The sequence below is a fragment of the Manis pentadactyla genome, chromosome 4, assembly GCF_030020395.1.
Source record: "Manis pentadactyla isolate mManPen7 chromosome 4, mManPen7.hap1, whole genome shotgun sequence".
NCBI classification, from domain to species: domain Eukaryota; kingdom Metazoa; phylum Chordata; class Mammalia; order Pholidota; family Manidae; genus Manis; species Manis pentadactyla.
The window spans coordinates 16,111,039-16,116,897 of NC_080022.1; positions in this window are offsets into that span (position 1 = coordinate 16,111,039).

The following is a 5,859-nucleotide window of genomic DNA, read 5'->3' on the forward strand; positions in this document are numbered from 1 at the left end:
CCCAGAGCCGGGATGCGGCGGCGGCGGCGGCGGCGGCGGAGGCGGGAGGGCGGCCGGGGGGGCGGGCCGGGGGCGGGCCGAGGATGGGGTTACCTGGGCGGGCCCAGCGGCCCGGGACACCCCCCCGGGGGCGGGCCGGAGCGGCTGCTTCAGCGGCCGCCCTAGCCCGCGGGACTGGGCTTCTCCGGGGGCCTCACCAGCCGGGTGCCCGGGAGGACTTGGGGCCCGAGGCCGCTCCAGGCACGCCTGGCTGAGCGCCGCCTAGCCCGGCCCGACTAGAGGCGCAGCGACCCAGCTGCCAGGTCCTCGCCCAGGCCTTGGGGACAGGCGGGCACAGCTCCCCCAGCCCGCCGCTGCGGGCACTGCAGCACCGCCCTCTCCGTCCCGCCTCGCCCCCCGCCGGCGCCTGGGAGCCCGACCCCAGCCAACCGTGCGGACCGACCCGAGCGCGGCTGCCACTCGCGCGCACCCGGTAGCCGCTCACGTTCCGGGCGCCCAGGTCTGCGCACCCGGGAGCTCGCGGCCGCCCGGCCACCCTCCCGCCAGGCCCCTCCCTGCCTCACGGTAGGCGAATACTCTAGCCCAGCCCCTCCCTGGCGCTCACCTCCCTCCAGCCTTCCGGGAGCTGGACCGGGCCTCCCCAGCTTTGGGCAGCTTGGGACAGTGGCCGGAGGCTGCGGGAATCCGAAACCTTGCTTCTGGCTAGCCGCAAGATCGGGGCGTGCCCTAAGCAGGGGGGTGCCCCTACCTTTCTGGGCCTCTGTGTTCTCATCTGAGAAATGGATGGAAGACCTGGGGAGGGGGGCTGGGCGGGGGTTGTGAGAATGGAGGAAGCTTACCGAAGGTCTCTTTTTAGCAGCCCCTCACCTAGTATTGCTTTGCGCTTTGGTTTTCCGTGCTCTTGTTTCATTTGTCCTCGCATATCGGGCATCCAGCCCCTTGCTCAGTGCCTGGCACAACTGTGGGGCTGCGGTGTTTGTGGAATGAACCAGTGGGAAGGAATGGGCTGCACCCTGTGCCTCGTTGCTACAGAGGGCTCCGTTCCACCCCCTAATAAGTGGGAAGAGTTATTTGCAGCTTGCCCGTCCGCTGCAGCCCTCTTAGGTTGGGTCCCTGATCTGACTGTGTGACCCTCCGCACCCTGCCTCAGCCTGCCTCACACAGCTACTCAGAGCTGGAGGGCCCTCTTGTCTAAAGGGGAAATAAGGACAGGAGAAAGGCAGGCAGGGAGTTGCCCCACTTCACTAGGGGCTGGAGACAGAGCCATAGACCAGATCTATGTCCTTACCCCTGACCCTGTGCTCCTCAATATTTTAGGAGTGTGACGGTCGTACTTGGTGCTGAGATGGTGCCCTTCACTCCTTGGAGTCTCCCCGGTTCAGCACAGAGGAGGGGCTTGGTAAACATTTGGTATTGAGAGTGGGCAGAAGGTGGCAGGGATTTGTGGGGCTAAGCAAGAGTACAGATGGAGGCTCATGTACCATATGTCTAAATATTTGCAAGTTATAAATCAGGCTAACAAAATGTGAAATAAAAAATGGTCTATTCTCCTACCTTGACAAGTATACTTTCATAGCAACCTGGAAGGCCAGCTTTGAATGTAGAGTTCTCAGATCCCTTAACCCTGCCCTAGAGCATGGGGGCACAGGGCAAGGGGGACCCCTCCTTCCTCACTTCTGCCTCTTGCCTGCCCCGCACATGTGAACATCTCAGTCTGCAGACACAATCAGTCCACACCCGCTCCTCTTGCAGGCCCAGGGCCATTCCTTGGGCCCAGGGCAGGGCATAGCAGCGTGCAGTTTGTCCTCAGGGGATGGGTTTGTGAAAGGGACCCATCCACTGTTCAGGCCCTGGAAGTGAGTTTAGGGCCATCATAGCAGGGAATCCCAGGGTCCCGTGTACCAACAGTATAATCTAGAGGAGGGAGCATGGGCTCGAGGTGGGCATGTCCTGGTGGGCATCTCCTCTACCTGTGATGAGAGCTTAGCTGGAGAAGGACCAGAGTTTGGGGTCCCCAGGGCAGGGGCCACTCTTATCTAAGGATGGTACTGAGTTACTGAACTGTTTTGTGTCAACATATTTGCTTCCTGGAGTCTCAGTATGGTAAATAATAATAATAATAGCAACAGTGACAATAATTTAAATAGCAATGGCCAACTAAGGGTGGCCATGTAATTTTCTTCCAAGCCAGGACATTTTTGCTGGTGATCTGGGATTCGAAAGGGAAAATTTGCTGGGGTATCAGGCATAAAGCAAGACTCTGCCAGGCAAACTAGGATGTCTCCTGCTAAAATATTGAGGCTTCCTATGCCAGGCATGGTTCTAAGGGCTTTACATGCTGTCATTCATTTAATCCTCACAAGGAATCTAGGAAGTAGTTACTGTATGTCCCCATTTCACAGATGAGGAGTTGGAAGCTAGAGAAGTGAGTGGCTGGCCCAAGGACCGTGGTGGATCTGGGACTCCAGAGCGTGTGCTTGTTCCCCATGCTGCCCTGTGCTTGGGGCTCAGCCTTTGGGCTTAAGCCCCTGACCCACAGCACATGCCCCTTGACCTTTGGGGAGTCGCTGGATCTCCAGTGTCTGTATCTGTCAGGTGGGGACAGTGTTACCTTCCACCTTCTCCTGGGGCTGCTAGAGACACACGAAGCAGTGGGTATGAGTCCTGTGAGCTGGAATGAGCTGGGCGGAGGAGGGAGGGAAGTGAGGCCCAGGGCCAGAAAGGCCCGCCCTGATCGTGATAAGGGAGAGGAGGAGGCCTTGGGCCTGAGTCAGTGGAAAGTCTTAATGTAAAAGTCTCTTTGAGAAATGCTCTTCTAACTTTCAAGAACAGTTCAGTTGTGAAGCTATAAATACAAATTAATTAAAAAGTCCAATTGTCAATGGCTTTCATATGTAATCATATATTATGATAATAATGAATGTGTATCTGGTGCCTCCCCTGTGCCTACTGCTGTTCCAGATGCTTTGCTTATGTTAACTCATTTACTCCTGGCCACCTAGGAAGTAGGTACTGCTGTTATTGCCATTTACAGGTGGAGAAACCCAGGAGTTGCTCTAACATGCTTTAAGATATATCAGCAACCCTATGACATAGGCACTGTTAATGTTAATTCTCTTTTTACCCACAGGAAACTGAGGCACAGAGCAGTAAAATAGATTGCCTACAGTCACATAGCTAGTAAGTGGCACAGCTAGGGTTTGAACACAGGAGGTCTGGGTGCTAAGCCACCCACTAACTGTTCAACAGACAAGAGCCTTCCACATGTAAGGATTAATGTCTGGGTCTGGAAGCAGAAGGTCGTAGGGTCTCTCTAGGCTTCTCCTGAAAGTTCCTATAAATCCTGCAGGCCTGAGGTGAGGCCTTTCTTCTCTGTGCCCAGTGTATTGAGTGCCCCCCATGAAATGGAATCTGAACACATCTTGGTTGTTTCCTTTTCCTTGGTTAAAGGGGACAATTCTTTAATTTTGGAGCAGTCCATTTTTGGAATGAGTTCTCCTTCCTTACTAACAAAATGAGGGAAATTCACCAAAGAAGGGAAACCTGGCTAAGTTTTTAATGAGAAAGAATAAAGAATCACATACAGTTTGTCTAAATTATCTGCAGCTCTCAATGAATGGCTCCAAAGCAACATGGTCGGGTGTGTCTCCAGCTCAATCTTAGACGCACCCAGTACTGGAGCGTCTGGTCGGCTGTTGACTGGGATTTCCAGTCCAGCTTCCCAGATATTTGAGGTGGAGACACTGAGGGCCTTGGGGTCTGTAACATTTTTAAGCCCGTGCATGCATTGTTGATGGAGATCTAAAGCAGAAGGTCCCTGTGCTGCCATCTTGGCCTGTGCCACCTGGAGTCTGGCTAAATGGATCTATATGGCCACCTCTTCCAGAGCTGTCCACCCTGAGGCCCTGATCAGGAAGGGGTCAGGAAGCCTCATCAATCTCAGCCAGTCATGTGTGTTTGTGTGGACTTAGGCAGCTCCCTGGCACTTGCTCCCTAAATACCCTTCAGGGAAGCTAGGGAGGGGATAAGGTGGAATGTCAAGTTCTTGGGAAGACCTATATTTGTTTCCAGCCCTGCCAAATCTGAGCCTCAGTTTCCTCATCTGTGCAATGGGGATCATAAGAGATATTGTGAGGAGTCATTGTGATAACATGTGTAAAGCCTTGTAAGCACGTGGCCCAGCTTCAATGAATGTTGGGCAAGGCTGCAATCAGTGTGAGCTCTTCATCTTGTTTTATGGTTTAAACCAGAAATCACACCCCAGTGGTCTGCAGGTGTATTTTGCTTGGCGCACCCTGTGTTTTTAAATATATGAGTTTGTTGACAACATTTTAAGATAGGGAGATTTCATATAAGAAGCAGGATTCTCAGCTTCTCTTGAAAAGTGGGGAGGTTTGGCAACAGGACACCCATATTCTTGGGTGAAGGAAAGTGACTTCCACAAGTTTTTAATGGCCCACTGATGTTCCTGTGGCCCCTGACCGAGCTCTGTGGGAAGGAAGGAAGCCAGCATTTCCTGAGCATCCTACTCTGTGACAGGGACTGTGTTAGGGAAATATGCCTCCATGTCGCATTTAATCCTCACCGTAAGTTATTAGAACCTTTATTTTGCCAACAGGGAAATAGAGGCTCAGAGAGTTGGGACTAGTTGCCCAAGATCACAGTGTTAGCAGATGGTACAGACAGGACTTCCAGCCAGGACTTGCGTCACTTTTCTCTTTCTGGGCTCTCTTGCCACCCTCAGCCTCACGCAGGGCCCATGACCTGCTGGGGGACTGACAGGTGGACTTAGATGTGTGATGGCCATGCCTCTGTTTCCCCTTTACCTTCAGACCCCCAGGGGGCTGTGGAATTAGGGTCAGGTTCAGGAATCAGTGTGCACCTCTAGAATTCTTAGAATAAAAACTCTCTTGTCTCCCTATAAGATAGTTGTGGTTTTACATTTTTTTTGTTATGAAATCATTCAAATATACCCAAGAAAGTAGCACAACAGTGTAATAAAACCTCATGTGCATCACCCAGATCCAGCAATTGCCAGTATTTTGTCCCATTTGCTTCATCTACTCTTTTTTCATTTCTCTTTTTCTTTCCTGAATTATTTCAAAATACATTCCAGATATCTTGTCATGTTACCTGGGCATACTTCAGTGCAGGTCTGGAAACTGGCAGTGTGCAGAGCCAGCTGGTTCTGGCTGCTCGGAGCTGACTGAGCATCTCTTTTCAATTATGTGGCTACTGGTTTTTTTCCTTTTTGTTTTTAATGCCCTTGGTTGTCGCAGACACCAAGCTGGTCACTCTGCAGTGGAACCCTATTCTGTGTTGGCCACATGTTCTGTCAGTTCATGTGTTCCTCTGTCCCTGTATTCTATTCCCTGTCTTTAAAGTGCATCGATTCAGGTCAACTTTTTGTTGTCGTCGCCAGTCTTTTGGAGGGGGCAGGAGACGTCATCGATGATGCTAGGTTGTAGAATTACTTGTTCAATGCTTGTAGGTGGTTCGTGATGAATGAAATGCAAAGTCATCAAAAAGCATTTAAAAGTTTATGGTGGCTCTTGCTATGTTACTCTCAGTCTGTACTGCAAGTATGCCCACTCCAGAGTCTTTTGCTCTGAAGGAGGGGTCATCAGACTCGGGAAAGGTGGGCCCCTCTGATTGGGCCTCACCAGTCTGGACAGGTCTTTCTACATTCCAGTCTCACGGATGAAGAACTGCCTTTGGGAGTTCATTCCAGGGTGCTGTCACTTGGATGGTCACGTATTCCTACCTCAGGTCTAACTGCAGTCTTTCCTGCTTTAGGCAAGCCCATTTTCTCTACCAGGAACCCTAGAAGGGTTCTAAGGTGGCTTCTAGCAGCAAGGA